This window comes from Phoenix dactylifera, unplaced genomic scaffold (assembly GCF_009389715.1).
Source record: "Phoenix dactylifera cultivar Barhee BC4 unplaced genomic scaffold, palm_55x_up_171113_PBpolish2nd_filt_p 000905F, whole genome shotgun sequence".
In the NCBI taxonomy this organism is placed as follows: domain Eukaryota; kingdom Viridiplantae; phylum Streptophyta; class Magnoliopsida; order Arecales; family Arecaceae; genus Phoenix; species Phoenix dactylifera.
The window spans coordinates 10,303-28,196 of record NW_024068267.1 but is presented as its reverse complement, the minus strand read 5'-3'; the positions used below and the strand labels follow the sequence as shown (position 1 = coordinate 28,196).

General features: G+C 48.8%; 1 long non-coding RNA gene across 1 annotated transcript; it reads left to right on the top strand.

Annotated features, from left to right (window-relative positions):
* Nucleotides 1-1,957: 1,957 nt before the first annotated feature.
* On the top strand, nt 1,958-3,081 carry LOC120107572. Its single transcript, XR_005509291.1, has 3 exons — nt 1,958-2,231; nt 2,337-2,456; nt 2,977-3,081. It is a non-coding gene; the product is annotated as an uncharacterized LOC120107572 (long non-coding RNA).
* Nucleotides 3,082-17,894: the final 14,813 nt, after the last annotated feature.

Sequence of the window (17,894 nt, the reverse complement as noted above, 5' to 3'; positions counted from 1 at the left end):
CTCTCTGCAACGCCGTCCAGGTAAGTTTTTTCGTCTGTGTAATTTACGGAAGTTTTTACTCGTAGCGTCTAATGTTCTTTCACGTCTCTTTTTCAGCACCTGCACGAGACGGAAACGCTGATGCACGTCGTCCAAGACTACCGGGAGCGGGCCCGGAGGTATCGTGTGGGTATGAGGAGGCCGAGGCGAGATGCCAGGCCTCCGAGGCTGAGCGCCAGGTGCTCCAAGCAAGAGTAGGAGCATCCGAGGAAGAAATCCGAGCTCTGACCGCCGAGCTCGATGAGGAGAAGGGCGCGCATACACTGACAAGGTCCGAAGTGCGCGCCGCAGAAGCTCGTCTGGCCGAAGCCGAGCTGGCGTTAGCCTCCCGTGAGCAGGAGGTGGGGAATGCCCGCCTTCGTCACTTAGAGCTCGAGCGGGAATTGAGAAACCTCGAGCGGAAAGCCGCGTACCACGAGGCTCGGGAGCTCGAGGCTCGGGAGCAAGCCCAGAACGCGGTGAAGCTCTTTCGCGAGTCGGAGGAGTTTCGCGACCTCCTAGAAGAGGAGGGCGTGAACGGGCTGATCCAGGGCTTCCAGGATTTCCGCAACCAACTGCGGCGGCTCCTCCCGGATTTTGACGTGAACCTGCTCAAACCGGGAGCAGGGGTCGAAAGGCCGGAGGCGGAGGCGGACACCCCGGAGGCCGACCAGAGAGGTCTGGCCGAGGCGGCCGAAGCCGTCCCTGAAGTCACCGAGGTCGCCCCAGAGGCTGCTCCTGCTGCTGCCGAGGCCGCTGAAGAGGTCCCGACTGCTGAGCCAGCCGCCCCCGACACTGCTGGAGCCGAAGTAGTCGAGCTCGAGCCTTAAGTGTAATTTTTTGTTGTTTTTTGTTAAGTCGAGATGGTCCCCACACTTGTAAGGGCCGAGCCCGAATCTTTGTACTTAGCCTACGGGCTTTTTGAAATGAATACATCGTATTTTCCTTATATTTGCGATGCCTTGTCTTTGGTAGACCTAGGTTTCTCTGCTTGGATCCTTTTTAGGCTCCAAGGATACGGGCTCTATGGTCCCAACTTCGTCCGCCACAGGACTTGCCTTTAGGCTCGGCTTGCCGAGCCCCATTGATCGGTCCTTCGACCAGCAATGCTTATGCCCAAGGGATTCGGGCTCGGAGAGTCTTTCCGAGCCTAGTCCAGAATTCGACCGAGCCCTAAGGCGGTCACTAGGACTTAAATTTTAGCGAAGTTAGTGAACTTTGGGTCCGAGCCTCGAGTTGCCGGGGCGGACCGGATTCTTTTCCAACGAATGGGTTGAATGCTCGTCAGCTCGTGACGGGGATTCACCGAATTTTGTATAAACAAAGTTTGCTGGTACCGTGAGCATTTTCACGCCGAAGCGACTGAAGACGCTCTGCTCGGGGTCCACTCTTTGAGGACGTCGAGAGAGAAATCAAAGAATAGGTAAGATAATGTAGAAACATTAAATAAATGGGTACCTGGTACCGGTGGTTGCTTTTTCGCCGAGGCGACTGAAGCGCTCCTCTGCTCGGAGTCCGTTCTTTGAGGACGTCGGCAGAGAGATCCAGGAATGGATAAGATAATGTAAAAACATTAAATAAATGGGTACCTGGTACCGTGGTTACTTTTTCGCCGAGGCGACCACTACAACAAAAAATCTGTTTGCCGACCCTATATTGCCGACGCTAGATAAAAGCGTCGGCAAAATTTTTTCTTGCAACAGTAAATGTCGACGCTTTTGGAAAGCGTCGGTACAAAATCTTCCGCCGACGCCTTTGTTAGGTTATCACCGACGCTTATAAGCGTCGGCATAAGGGATAAATGCGACGACGCTTATAAGCGTCGTCGGACTTCATTTCTCCCACAACAAAACCCGATCGACCCTCTCCCTCCGCAGCCTTAAATCCCTACTATCCCTAGCTCGCTCACGCCGACCGACTCCCCCCTCCCTCCGCCGATCTCAGCCATTTCCCTCCTTCGAGCGACCCCAAATCGCGTTCCTCCGCCGCATCTCCTTCCCCTCCTCCCCCTCTCCGTTGGCCTCCTCTCTGTGGATATCTCCCGCCTCCTCCGCCGCAGAGCACTCACGCGGCGTTTGAAGTTTGGAGCCGGCAAGGACAGGGACAAGGCCAGGTTTGGGATCTTCTTCTCTTGCTTCGATCTTTAAATTCTAGATGTTCTGGATCTTTAAATCCGTGCTTGCCACCGCCATCCACACCGGCAGAGCCTGAGGGTAGCTATCCTCCTCCGCCGCCTGGGATGCCGAATTCTGAATACTACCCTCCATCATCAGGTTCATGGGTTTGCTCACATTGTTACTGGGATTTCTTCTATGCAGTAGCCTTCCCAATCTTTTCGTGCTCGCCGCTCGGGATCGCCCTCCGCCCTCATATCCTACCGCTCCGCCGCTCGGGATCGCTCTCGCCTCCCTTCTCCTCCAACCCCTTGCGCGGCTCAGGTGAGATTTCTTCTCCTCTTCTGTTCTTCTTCCTAATATAGATATCCGCTCGTAGAACCATGGAACCATGGACTCGCACCGCTCCTCCATCCTTCTTGCCCCATCGTCTCCGCCCCCGACCCCTCCCCGGCCGCCAGCACAGCCACCGCTCCGCTCCGCAAACTCATTTCTCGGACCGAACGGCATTCGCCCTTCCCTCTATTCCCTCGTTCCCATATTTTCCCCAATCTCTCCCTCCCTCCCTCCGCGATGCCCTCCGAGTTCTCCGTCAATTTCACTCCACCATGATGACCAGTCCAATCCAAGAAGAAAAACTCCGTGATGGCGGAGGGCTCCACCTTCTCCTCCCCCAGAAGCCCCTCGGCACCCCGAGCGGCGGCGGCGACCCCTGTCCCAACCCCCAACCCCGTCATTCTAAATCCGTATTATGATTTATAATTTTATTATTTTTAGTCATATTAGTTTTGGTTCAAACTCAACATTTATTGGCCGGTCCATAACCCGTACCAATCCATGCCAGCTCATGCAGGGACATGTTATAGCATGCCAATATGTGCCACAGTCTTGAAAGTTGATACAATTTCATTGCTATCGACAGCTGCAAAACTCTTTTCCTTATACTAATGTTTCGACTTTTATGTATCCTGTAGAACCACGGTGTCTGCTCTTCTTCCTGCAAAGGTTTACAAGATGGGCACAATTCTTTCATTCTGGATCTATGCCTGTACCAGTTTACTGGAGTTCCATATATACTATCACAGCATTGTTATGTTTTTAAAACATTTTAACAGTCATGGGGTTTTGAATTTGGACTGGTTAGGCATGATCGATGTCTATTACTCATTGTAAGTCTTAAAAGTAGATGAATTAGAGAATAGCAGAGAAAATATAATTGCTTTGAATTTTCACTTTTGCTTTTACTAAACAATTTTATTTCTGTTGTCAGGGAAAAAGAATTAGTAACTATGGTACATGTTTCTATTATAAGAAATCTGGTACATGTTTCATCTGTTCTCCTATTTGCTAATGAATTATCATCACTGATTAAACAGATAGTTATAATCTGCTAATGCTATTCCTTTCTAATAACTGTTTCTTTTGCCTAATGGTGCTATCCTTGCCTGTTACATGCGTAATTATATATGAATAAGAACAGAAACTTTATGTTCTTATTCATATATACTAAATTAAACCTTGGTACCGTATAGGTATCTTACCGGCATGGTACGGTCAGTATGGGGTGGTACAAATCAGTATGACAGACCTTATGTATAACAATGGCCAGAGTAAAATTCTCGAGTTTCTTCAACCATGGTAGCTAGAAAGTTTCTATTGAGGGTGCTTCGCACAAGTAATCATCCTCAATTTTTTTAACCCCTATCACTTTAGTGTGAACTTAGTGTCCATTCAACACATGCTTTATGAATGATTGGATGCCCATGACTTTTATTTATGGTTCCATCTAGGATGCTGTTTGTTCTGTCACTCCACATCTTTGTTTACTGCACTGAATCATTGTTCCAAGTAACCACATTTCTTGCAATATTTTTGTGTTGCATGCACTTCAGCTAGCAGAAGTAGTTATTGTGTCCTAGTTTTTGCTAGTGGTTTCTCCTGTTGTTATTGTTTGTTTATCAATCATGCTATTTAATCTGGCTTCTATTAAATTTACTGATATATAACTTGCAGGGCACTGGGGATTTGATGACTGCACTTTTGCTGGGATGGAGCAATGTAAGGGTTTTACTTACCATTTTCAGCTCAATAGCGCCATATTGTGACATCTATTCATATTTTAGAAAGTAGCAGTGATTTATTTTGCATTATGCTGTTCAGAAATATCCAGACAATCTGGACAAAGCCTCAGAGCTTGCAGTATCAAGTTTGCAGGTAATTATTTTTTTTTGCCTCCTAGCATTTTTCCTATGATTCACCTTATAAGCTTCTTATGACCAATCCTGTCGAATGAATTCTTTGCTTTTGTGGAACTGGTTGATTGTTATCTACTTATATGCTATGCTTAATATTTAATTAATATTTTCCCTTTCATCTTATGCTATAAAAACTAAAGGAAGAGCATTAACCAATACAAAGACACTATAAACAATGATTCATGAATGATTGGTTAATTATAAGGTTATTATAATTAGTTTTGAACCAGGTGGTCAAACTGAATTTTCCTAGAAATATACATCACTATAATAACCTTATAAGGTTATTATAAGGTTATTATGATACTTTATGGTCAATATGATATGTTTGAATTTTGGTATATAAAGCTTACATGAGAGTTTAAGCCTCAAGTGCCAGAATCATAGCTGCTGCATTTGTGTTATTCTAACCTTTAAATATAGGGTGTATCAGCTGTTTCTTGATGTGAAAAGATCGGCACAGTATTTAATGGAGTACCAGAGCCAGTATATGTTCAATGAAGTGCTGAGGGAGGCAGATGAAGATGAAACCACACAATTTTGATCTGGGACATGTAGAGTTCTATCTGAATGTTTACTTGTCATGGTAGGGTAGGATTACAATCGAAGTATTCTGCTCTTGCTTAATTTATGTACTATGGTTGTGTGGAATCTTGGATCAAGTCAAAAACAAGATTTCCTATGTAGAGGGATGTGTTCTGTTTAATACTTTAAATCTTTGACAGACTAGTTGGTTTTCTTCTATATTGGTTCACACATTTTCTTATCGCAATGGAGCTCTTTGATTCAAGGTTTTTTCCTTGACAGGATGATTCTGTATTCTTGGCCGGCTCATCTGTATGGACCTTGCATTGATGAAAGGCATGAACACTTGGTGAGCGAAAGAACAAGTACTTGCAGGTGTCATGGTACGAAAACATGACGTGGATTTCTAGGAACCAACATTCTGAAGCTTTCCTCAATCCAGGGAACCCCGAGTTTTTGGCCATCACCAGATTCGCGCCTTAAAGCAGAAGCTTTCATTCTCTTTCGGCCCCGTTGCATTCCAGAACAGACTGTATAATCTTTGTTTGTGGTGGTTAATTGATATTAGAATGGCCTCAACACCCGAAGGTACTTCCATATTTGAACATATTTGAGCCTCTTGATAAGTCATTAAATATTTATGGCATTAAATATCTTTAATGCCATAAATGCAGAATCATAATATTTAATGCCATAAATTTTTTTTTAACGAAAAAATATTCTAACGACGCTTTAAAGCGTCGTTAAAATCACGAAATTTTTTTAAAAAAAAATAATATTCTAACGACGCTTTAAAGCGTCGTTAAAATCACGAAATTTTTTTTAAAAAAATAATATTCTAACGACGCTTTAAAGCGTCGTTAAAATCAAGAAATTTTTTTAAAAAAAATAATATTCTAACGACGCTTTTAAAGCGTCGTTAAAATCACATTTAACGACGCTTTAAAGCGTCGCTAAAAGCGTCACTAATTTCCGACGCTTTTGCAAGCGTCGGAAAATATTTTCTCCACTGTAGCATAGGCGACGCTTTGCCGATGCTTACGAAAGCGTCGGGATGGTTTTTAGCGACGCTTAAAAGCGTCGTTAAAGGCCAAAAAAAGCATCGCTAATGACCACTATTCTTGTAGTGGACTGAAGCGCTCCTCTGCTCGGGGTCCGTTCTTTGAGGACGTCGGCAGAGAGATCCAGGAATAGATAAGATAATGTAAAAACATTAAATAAATGGGTACCTGGTACCGTGGTTGCTTTTTTGCCGAGGCGATTGAAGCGCTCCTCTGCTCGGGGTCCGTTCTTTGAGGACGTCGGCAGAGAGATCCAGGAATGGATAAGATAATGTAAAAACATTAAATAAATAGGTACCTGGTACCGTGGTTACTTTTTCGCCGAGGCGACTGAAGCGCTCCTCTGCTCGGGGTCCGTTCTTTGAGGACGTCGGCAGAGAGATCCAGGAATGGATAAGATAATGTAAAAACATTAAATAAATGGGTACCTGGTACCGTGGTTACTTTTTCGCCGAGGCGACTGAAGCGCTCCTCTGCTCGGGGTCCGTTCTTTAAGGACGTCGGCAGAGAGATCCAGGAATAGATAAGATAATGTAAAAACATTAAATAAATGGGTACCTGGTACCGTGGTTACTTTTTCGCCGAGGCGACTGAAGCGCTCCTCTGCTCGGGGTCCGTTCTTTGAGGACGTCGGCAGAGAGATTCAGCTTTTGCCAAACACGGACTTTCTCGCTGATCATGAATGGGAGAACGAGCCGAGCTCGTTGGCTGAAGTCGATGCAGAACGAGCCGAGCTCGTTGGTTGAAGTCGATGGAGAACGAGCCGAGCTCGTTGGTTCAAGTCGATGGAGAACGAGCCGAGCTCGTTTGGTCAGTGAAGACCACATCCCAACGTGTTGGGGCATCCCGATGAATCGGGGCATCACGACGTCTCGAGGCATCTCGGCCGAGGTCGGGATAGGAGAACGAGCCGAGCTCGTTGGCTGATGGAGAACGAGCCGAGCTCGTCGGTTGAAGTCGATGGAGAACGAGCCGAGCTCGTTTGGTCAGTGAAGACCGCATCTCGACGTCTCGAGGCATCCGAACGTATCGGGGCATCCCGACGTCTCGGGGCATCCCGAAGTATCGGGGCATCCCGACGTCTCGGGGCATCCCGACGTCTCGGGCCAGGGTAGGAGAACGAGCCGAGCTCGTTGGCCGATGGAGAACGAGCCGAGCTCGTTGGCCGATGGAGAACGAGCCGAGCTCGTTGGTCGATGGAGAACGAGCCGAGCTCGTCTGGTCAATGAAGACCGCACCTCGACGTCTCGAGGCTTCCCGATGTATCGGGGCATCCCGTTGTGTCGGGGCATCCCAATATATTGGGGCATCCTGACGTCTCAGGGTAGGAGAACGAGCCGAGCTCGTTGGCCGATGGAGAACGAGCCGAGCTCGTTGGCCGATGGAGAACGAGCCGATCTCGTTGGTCGATGGAGAGCGCATCACGAACTCACGAACATCTTCAGGGAGTCCACGTAGGTACTCCATCATCCCGAGACATCGGGGCATCCCAACCGTGGTCAGGGGAGGAGAAATGAACCTGGCACCATGGGATAATCAGGAGAATTGGTGAGCTTGAAATAAGTACGCAGACCATCATAAAATGAAATCCATAAAATAAAATTCATAGTTGAATAATGGGGGACCCCTTGGGGTTCTACTAGTGGTACACGCGGAGATTTTCAGAGTTCCAGCTTCGTGGAATGGGAGTCCCGTCTAGAGACTCTAGTTTATAAGTTCCGGGTCGGCGGATGCGCGTGACTCGGTAAGGTCCTTCCCAATTCGGGGCTAGCTTCCCTTGCTCAGTTGGTCGGGAGGCTTCAGCTCTTCTGAGGACAAGGTCCCCTGGTCTGAAGGATTTGACTTTGACCCTGGCGTTGTAGTACTGAGCTGTCTTTTGCTGGTACTCGCCATACGAACTCGGGCGGCCTCCCTTGTTTCCTCGATTAGGTCAAGGTTGCTTCTGAGCTGCGAAGAGTTGGAGCTGGCATCATGATGCTCGACTCTTGGAGAAGGAAGCCCAATCTCTAGTGGGATGACAGCCTCCGTTCCATATGTTAGGTTGAAGGGAGTCTCGCCAGTGGGGACACGGAACGTGGTCCGGTAAGCCCACAGGACATTGTATAGGTCTTCGACCCACTGTCCTTTGGATTTGTCGAGCCTGGCTTTGAGACCCTGCAAAATAGTACGGTTTGTTACCTCGGTTTCTCCGTTTGTCTGAGGGTGCGCGACCGAGGTGAAGCGGTGGTCGATGCCAAGCTCGGAGCAGAATTCTCTGAAGTGAATGTTGTCAAACTGGCGACCGTTGTCAGAGATGAGGATGCGGGGAAGCCCGAATCTGCAGATTATGGACTTCCAGACAAAATCCCGCATCTTCTGCTCGGTGATCCGGACAAGGGGCTCGGCTTCCACCCACTTTGTGAAATAGTCGATGGAAACGACCAGGAACTTCCTTTGCCCGGTGGCCAGTGGAAATGGCCCTAGGATGTCAATTCTCCACTGGGCAAAAGGCCAAGGGGAGCTGATTGAAGTTAAGGGAGCCGAGGGTCGGCGTTGAACATTGGCGTTTCTCTGGCACCGGTCACATCTTCGGACAAAGTCCGCAGCGTCCTTCTGGAGTGTCGGCCAATAGTATCCTTGGCGTAGAATTTTATGGGCCAATGCTCGTCCTCCCAGATGATTTCCACAAATTCCTTCATGGACTTCGCGCATGGCGTAATCAGCCTCCGTTGGGCGGAGGCATCTGAGGAGGGAAGATGTGAAAGATCTCCGATAAAGCTTTCCCTCATGCAGTATGTACCGGGTGGCGGAGCGCTTTATTCGGCGAGCCTCTCGTTCATCAGTGGGGAGGACTTCATTTTGCAGGTAGCTGATGAGCTCGTCCATCCAGCTTGGCTCGTACTCAATGCAGAGGGTCTGCTCGGGCTCGTCTGTACTGGGCTTTTGGAGATACTCCAGTGCTGCCTCCTTGGAAAGCTCGCTCATACGGGAGGACGCCAGTTTTGACAGCTGGTCGGCCCTAAGATTCTCCGACCTGGCAACATGTTGAATGTGAAAAGATTCCAAGGTCGCGGTGAGATCCCGTACCTTCTGAAGATACTTTTGCATAGTCGGGTCTCTAGCTTCGAAGTCGCCCATGATTTGATTGACGACGAGCTGAGAATCACTGAAGGCCTTTAAGTCCTTCACTCCTAGCTCTTTGGCTAGCTTGAGCCCGGCGACAAGCGCTTCGTACTCCGCCATGTTATTGGAAGCAGGAAACTCGAGGCGCAAGGCTTGCTCGGCGACCACCCCCTCCGGGCTGGTGAGGATAAGTCCCGCTCCGCTACCCCCCGAGTTTGAAGAGCCATCGACATGCAGAGTCCATGTCAAACTCGGGGTCTGCTCCGTTGGTGGCTCGAGCTCGGGCTCGGCCTCATCCGGTATGGTGCACTCGACTATAAAGTCTGCGAGCGCTTGTGCTTTGATCGCCGGTCTGGGTCGATACTCGAGGTCAAATTCTCCGAGCTCGATGGCCCATTTAGTGATCCGACCCGCACGGTCTGATCTCTGCAGGATCTGCTTGACCGGCTGGTCGGTCAGCACAGCCACTGTATGAGCTTGGAAGTAGGGTCGGAGCCTCCGAGCCGAGATGACCAGAGCATAGACAGTCTTCTCCAGCTTGGAGTATCGGGTCTCAGCATCCCTCAAGACCCGGCTGGTGTAATATACTGGCTTTTGGAGTCTGCCCTCCTCTCGGACCAGGACCGAGCTTATTGCTACAGGGGAGACAGCTAGATACAGGTAGAGGAGCTCACCCTGTTGAGGCTTTGTGAGCAGGGGAGGAGAAGCCAGGAGATGCTTGAGCTCTTCAAGAGATTGCTGGCACTCATCCGACCATAAAAAGTTCTTCGGCTTCTTGAGGGCTGCAAAGAATGGAAGGCAGCGCTCGGCCGAGCGGGAGATGAATCTCCCGAGGGCTGCCACTCGGCCCGTGAGCCGTTGTACCTCCTTGACCGTCCTAGGAGGTGTCATCTCTTGGAGGGCTCGGATCTTTTCAGAATTGGCCTCGATTCCCCGTTGTGTAATGATGAAGCCGAGGAATTTGCCGGAGGTGACTCCGAATGCACATTTGGCTGGATTGAGCTTCATCTGGTACTTTCAGAGTGTGGAGAATGCTTCATTGAGGTCGGCTACATGGTCTTGCGCCACCTTGCTTTTCACCAGCATGTCATCTACATAGACCTCCATGTTTCGGCCTATTTGGTCTTTGAAGATCCGGTTGACCAGCCTTTGATAAGTTGCCCCGGCATTTTTTAAGCCGAATGGCATCACTTTGTAGCAGTAGGTTCCCCCGTCGGTGATGAAGGCTGTCTTTTCCTCATCTTCTGGCGCCATGCAGATCTGGTTGTATCCAGAAAAGGCGTCCATGAATGCCAACAGCTCATGACCCGAGGTGGAGTCCACGAGCTGGTCGATACTGGGGAGTGGGAAGCTGTCCTTTGGGCAGGCTTTATTCAGGTCGGTGTAGTCCACGCACATACGCCACTTCCCGCTGGCTTTCTTGACGAGGACCACATTGGCGAGCCACTCCGGGTAGGATATCTCCCGGATGAAGCCAGCTTCAAGGAGCTTGCTGACCTCCTCGGCTGCTGCTTGCTGTCGTTCAGGGGCGGTGCCTCGCTTCTTTTGTCGCACGGGCTTGCAAGTTGGTTTTACCTGGAGCTGGTGGACCATGATCTCTGGATCTATCCCCGGCATGTCCGCAGGCGACCATGCGAAGACGTCCATGTTGTCTCGTAGGAAGTTAACGAGGCGACCCCTCTCATGCTCGTCGAGGCCAGAGCCGACCTGCACGGTTAGCTCGAGAAAGTTCTCACGTAGAGGAACTTGGATTAGTAACTCACCAGGCTCTACCCGCTTTTTCTGAGGGTTGACCCGTGCCTCCATAGCCTTAGTTGAGGGCTGGTCGGATGCTGGGACGGGCACCTCGACTGGTCGTTTCGCCTCGTGGGTCGCCAGGTAGCATCGCCTTGCCACCATTTGGTCCCCTCGAACTTCGCCGACTCCCTGGCTGATGGGGAATCGCATGAGCAGGTGGCGGGTTGAGACCACTGCTCGGAGGGCGTTGAGACCCGGCCTTCCGAGGATGGCATTGTAGACTGAGGGCAGGCGTATCACGAGGAAGCTCATCCCCACGGTACTTTCACGGGGGGCGAGCCCTGCTGTGACCAGAAGGTCGATCTCGCCCTCCACTGGGACTGAATCCCCAGTGAATCCAACTAACGGAGCATTCATCCTCCGCAGCTGCTCTTTTGTCATCCCCATTTTACAATAGGCACCAAAATACAAAACATTCGCCGAGCTTCCATTATCAACCAAGATGCGTTTTACATCAAATTTATTTATGATCATGGAGATGACCACGGCATCATCATGGGGAGTTTCGACTCCCTCTAGGTCATCATCTGAAAAGGAGATGGCTTCAGAGGCGCGCAGGCGCTTTGAGGAGGTTTCTTCCCCTGAAGCTTCTCCAGCCGAGGCCCCGCCTCGGATGGTGTTGATGATGCCGACGATGGGCCTGTTGGCATTTGAACCTTCAGGCGGTGCGGCTCCTTCGGCTGGCTTCTTCTCTTCACGCCGGCCTTGCACGAACCGATCGAGCACCCCTCGGCGGATGAGTACTTCGATCTCGTTTCGGAGCTGATAACAATCCTCAGTATCATGGCCGTGATCCCGGTGGAAACGGCAATACTTCCGGGGATCACGCCGGGTTCTGGTGTCTTGTTTCGGAGGTGGGAGCCGGATGCAATCTCGACCCTCAATCTCCATGAGGATCTCAGCCCGAGGAGCATTGAGGGGAGTGTAATTTTCATACCTCCCTTCGGGTGCACGGGCCCGCAGTGGGAACCTTGGGCGGAGTGGTGACCTCTGCTGTGGCGGTCCCCTCAACCGGGGTGGACTCTTCGGACGGGGCGGGTTCTTAGCTCGTCGTGGAGACGGGCTTCTGGGCTGGCCGCGCTCCTCGCGGCGTCTCTTCTTGGGGTTCTGCTCGGTCCCGCCCCGCCTAACAGCCACGGCTTCCTCAGCCTTGGCGTATTTCCGCGCCCGAGCGAACATTTCGGTGAGGTCCGCGGGGAAATTCTTCTCGATCGAGAAGAGGAACCTGTAAGACCGGGCTCCAGTCTTTAGCGCCGACATGGCGATCGACTGATCAAGCTCCCGGACCTCCCATGTTGCGGCGGTAAACCGGTCCAAGTACTCCTTGAAGGATTCTCCCTCCTTTTGTCTGATATCAAGGAGGGAGTCAGATGTCCGCCGTTGGGGCTGACTAGCGGCAAAGTTGCCGGCAAATTGTCTGCCGAGCTGCTCAAAAAAAGAGACAGTACTCGGCTTCAGCCCGGTAAACCAAAGCCGGGCTGGTCCTCGGAGTGTTGCTGGAAAAGCCTTGCACATCATGGCCTCCGAGGATCTTTGTAGGGCCATTAAGACCCGGTAACTTTCCAGGTGGTCAAGGGGATCAGCCTTGCCGTTGTAAGGCTCCACCTGGGGCATCTTGAACCGTAGTGGAACCGGTTCATCTTCAATCTCCGGGGAGAAGGGCGACTTCGTAGTGAACTCGAAGTCGCCATCACGTCCTGATTTTCTTCCGTGGAGTGCCTGGATTTGGCGCTCCAACTTCTCGACCTTCTTGTCGAGTTCGTCATTCTGGAGGATCGCTGCAGCGGTTCGTTCGGGTGCAAGTTGCCCCGGAACCGACTCAGCTTCTGAAGGTTGTGGCCAGCCTCCGTGGCCTCTGACTGGGTGCTCTCTCCAGAGGGAAGCCTGGACTTGAGAGTCCTGACCTCGAAGGGGAAGTTCGCTTGTAGGGGGCTCCGGTTGAACTGGAGCCGGAGGGAGCGGTGCCGTTGGGATGCCCCTGGGTTGCAAGCTTTGGACAGCAGTAGCCAAGGCTTGCACTTGTTGCACCAGGGCATCAAACTGCTCCGGCCGAACTTGAGGTGTTGACTCGGCCGGAGGTGGCGAATTTCGGACAGAACGTTCAGGACTAGGTGGAGGACGTCGAGAGGCATTGGAAGTCCCTTTACTTCTTAGCTTCATGGCAGCAACTCGGGCCCTTCCTCTAGCGCCAACTGTTGCTGGAAATTGGACCCGGGGGCCGCCGCGAAACCAGGGGGGAGGAGCTCCGCTGCCGGGAAGGCGGACAGCGGTGCGCCGGCCGGCTGCGTCCTCCTGTGGGGATGAGAGAGAACGGCGAAGAGTGTGTCCTGTCCTGTCCTGCAAAAAAGCCGGTGGTCGGGCTCCCCGGCGCCGGCCCTCCGATGCTTAAGTCAGAGGGGGCAGATATGTGGAGAGAGCCAAGAAGAGATGTGTGTGGAGAGTAAAGAAGGGAATGTTCTGCTCCTTTGTGTCTGTGCTGTTTACTTGTTTTCCATCCGGTCCCCCTCCTCTTTCCCCCCAGGTTCCCTTTATAGAAGGATATTATGTTACCTGGGAGGTGACAGGGGAATCTGTCCTCTTTTGTGATAATTGGGCACGATTTGGCCCATTAATGGCGTAGTGGAGAATAAGGCCGAATCAGGCCGGAGTCAGGGAGTTGTCGTGGGTGGGCAGACCCGTTGGAGTGGTTGAACCGTCGGCCGTAGTGGGCCTGGGGTTCGTAGATGGTAAATGCATTTATTACCGAGTGAACCGGCGGTCAGGGAGAGCCATATGCTTTGATGGTTCAGCGATCCGGAGATCGTCTTGGGCCGTGTTCATTAAATGACTGAGTGCTCCGGAGACTTGAGGGGGTCTCATGCATTAATGATAGGTCGTGCCAAAATACCTGCGGAGATCTTGTGCCTTGACGGCTCAGAGAGGATGGCAGGTGGTAAGTTGTGGTGGAGTCGTGTATATAGCCGTCAGATCTTTAAAAGGTTAGGCGGAGATTGAGTATTTGGTTAAGGCATCGGCTCGGCAGGGGTGCCGAGCCGAGCTGGTCGCCCAGCGGGGCGCCCTGTGGCGGGGTCGCTTCTTACTTCTGGTCGGCGCCCTTTGGGCGAGCACCTTCTAACCGAGCGCCTCTACTTGGCGCTTTGGTTGGGCCTCTTCTGATCGGCGCTCTCTAGCCGAGCACCCTTCCTGGTCGGCGCTCTTTGGTCGAGCGCCTCTACTTGGCGGCCTTTCCCTCTGGTCGGCGCTCTCTAGTCGAGCGCCTTCCTGGTCGGCGCTCTTTGGCCGAGCGCCTTTCTGGTCGGCGCTGTTTGGCCGAGCGCCTCCGTGGCGGTATGACTTGGGTTTTTCCTCCAACAAAGACCATCATCTAAATCCCAAGAACCATCATGTTGGATCACCAAGAACCAATAATTGATAAGCGGAAGCGTACCTGAATCCATAACGATCCTTTCTATGTAGAATCGTGCGGTTGGTCTTCCAGATCAACACGTTCTCATGGAGAATCCCTTTTAGCTTCTTCTTGTTCTCTATCTGATGATGGGATGTCAGAATAGAATCATACATACGTGTGATCCAGGGACCATAACCACCCTTAAGATAACCTTTGGTATTCCTATGATTATCTTTTGGTATTCCTATTTCAGCCTATCATAGAAAATAAGAATAACCCTTAAGTCTCTACACATTAAAGGCCCACACCCTATCAGATACATTAAAGCCTAAATAGCCCATACCTTAGCAGATCACTTTTAAATGGGTTTAACCTTATATGACAGTCTGCAATGCATAATTATTCACATATAAGCCCAATGTTGGATTAAGGATCCAACATTATATACTCCTCTTGCGGTAATCTAGACTCTTATTTAGATAAGGTGGTAAGGCCCTGACAGATGACTGGAACAAACTTAAGTCTTCTTTTATCGGATTTGATGCAAGCGAATATAAAGAAAAGACGAAACGTTGAATTAACTTAGATTTTTGCCACCAATGTCCAATCAATTTCTTAAAATAATTGGTGATGACTAGAAATAAGAAGCAACTTCTTATGTTGCGCAAAACACGGCATATCAGTGTCAATTTAGCTAAGAGGCTTTCGTCTTTACTGAAGATATTTCTGAACAGCTAATCTATAGATCTTGGTGCTAAGAAAAGGTCCGGACAAATTTCTTCTCTTCTTGGGTGTAACCAGAGATATATGGACATAAATGCTGCTAGGATAATTAAATCAGTTGACCTGCTAAGTCTAGATACTGTGAATCTGTACCAATCCTTTGAGGGTGGGCCCCTAGGCGGGCACCACTAAACACTCCGTTGACCAGAGTATGGGTCGTTTTGGGTGTGGCCCGGCTTTAGCCCATGGTCAAATGCCAGAGTGAGTCCTCAAGGTCAGCTCCCAATTTCAGTCCAGGTAGAGCCCTGTTTGAGATAGAGATGGACTCCATCTCCTTCTCTCAAACCTCACTAGCTATTTACTACTGAATATTACGCCCCGGGTCAGGCCCGTAACACGGCCGTGCTATTGCAAGCTACTGCTCACAGTAACATAAAGCCTCATTAATAAGTCATACAAAAGTAATATTTCATTCATAGTGTTTTTCCAAAATGTAACAGTACAAAGCTCTAAAGTCATTCAAAATGAATTTCCCAACCCAAAAATCTTCAGGCTCTTTGCTCCTAGCAACCCTATATATCTGGAAAAAAAAAATAACATAAGACATATGAGCTATGTGGCTCCATAAGTAACCATGGACTATCATTTTAGATCCAGCATAATATATCTCATGCCAATGCTTCATTTGAAACAATTATAACAAAATAAAGCATTTCATAGACGATATACTCAAAACCAGTCATAAAGCAATGTACACTCAATCATGCAAATTCATAAATATGATAATGCAATTTATATAAAAATGTTGTCATCTATCCATGCTTTATAAATCCTACTCTCAGACGGATATGCTGCTATGGTCACTATAATTCCGTGACTATAGTCGACGAGTTTTATAGCTCATTCATATTCGTTGCCAACTTTAACCCATTGATAGAGGGTCGTAATCGTTGGATGCTAACTCCAGAATGTCGACCGGCCTCTATTTCTAGAGGCGGGCATAGCTATCTAAGAGTTCATAAATCATCATTCTTTTTCATAAAGCATAGGTTGGAAAATGACAAATGGCATCATTATGCATAATCATACTACAAACATTATTTTCATGCAATTTATCATAACCATAATTCATACCCAATTAAACATTCATGAAGGATACAATTTAATCAAAATTATGAATCACATGCAATTATATGCTTGAACATCCACTCAATAGCATTATTATGCAATTTAATCAAATTCATGAATCATAACCATATTTTATACCCAATTAAACATTCATGAAGGATGTAATTTAATCAATCCACCGAACCACTGGTGCTCGATCATTAATATGCATTGTGGTTGCCTTTTGCGTTCAGGCATTCATTCTTGCTCGATGGCAGATGGGTTGGAACCAAGTCCTGAACTATGACATCGAACCATTATATTATTTTAGTGTGATTAATTCTGGGATTCCCATGATTGCTTCTAACAATGTCCAAATGTTCTAGCCTCAGAACAATTCGATGACGCCAAGAGGCACAAAAATTAAAGCGCCAAAGGAAAATAATCTTTCATCTAACCATTGCTCTGATTGCTGCATTACTTTATGATCAAATAAGGATCATGATGGTCAATAAGGAGGGTAGTTTATCTATTGACTCTCTAATTATTGGAAGTTTAAAGATCCTTTAGATATCTATGGATGGGAAGCATAGCAATTTTAATCTGAACGAAGAAGCATAGACCGAATGATATGCCTCATGGAGGATTGGCAATCTTTAGATGCCTTTCCAGATTATGATGGTGAGATGTGAGGAAGGCATTATAAAGTCATTCTGTGATTGAGGCAGTGCAGTGTCCATCCACTTTAAAAGAAGAGACCACAAAGAAAGGAACTGGGGATTAGAGGTGGGAGAACAAAGACAAGAGCCCAAGCACATGAAAACAAGCCACCAGCAGGCCAAATGATTTAAAGGTGACTTTGGAGCAGTCAGAAAGTTGGATCTCTCTTTTCCATAATAACTTGCTTCTTTAACTACCATGTGCGATTCCATGTTGAGTGGAGTGCACCACCAAGCATCAACTACATGGAGCTAGCACCACTTTGACCGTAAGGTAACTTTGATGTGCATGAAGCCACCAAGAGAATTGAAAGGGAAAATGGAAAAGAAAGCATCATTGCAAGAGAAACCTGTCTGAAGTCCCAAGAGGTAGAATTGCTTGAGAAGCATGACAGGGTGATTTCAAAAGTTGGAGGATGGAGGAGGCACCGAAAGCAAAGTAAAATGTGGTAAGCTCGACGAAGTTGCTCCCCTTGACTTGAAAAAGCTCTCCAAATATGGCTTGTGAACCACCCGAGTTGCAACCCTTTAAATTTTAGAACTTGGAGAGTCTGCAACAAGGTTCCTTTCCCTTGGCCACTCAAATTACAGGATTTTCATTGACGTATTAAGATTCATCCCACCTAAAATGCAATTACCGAACACCAAGCTAATTGTTTATTTCCTTCTTGTTGGCATTGCACTATTGCAGTTGTGCCTAAAGGATGAGCTCCAATTAAACTCCGACGCCAACGGCCCATTTTATCTCATCAATACAGGTTGGCCGCAATTTCTTCTGAAAATGGCTAATATCTCCTTTGTAACTTTGTTGCCCCAACAATGGTCGGACAGACAGATGATGTACCTTATGCATGGCCAAAATGCCACAACTAGGTGAATATAGTTGCTCTGCACTGTTGTGGCAACAACAGTGTAAGGACTCAGCCCCGTAGGATTCAGCCCGTACGACTTGAATGAAGTATTGGGCCACCTCGGCCTACACGCCCCTGGAGCTTGATGGGAAAGTAGAACTTGGCTTGACTCTCGAATAGCTAGGAAATCTATTCAAGCTTTCGCAGAAACAATGAGACCAATTAGAAATAAGG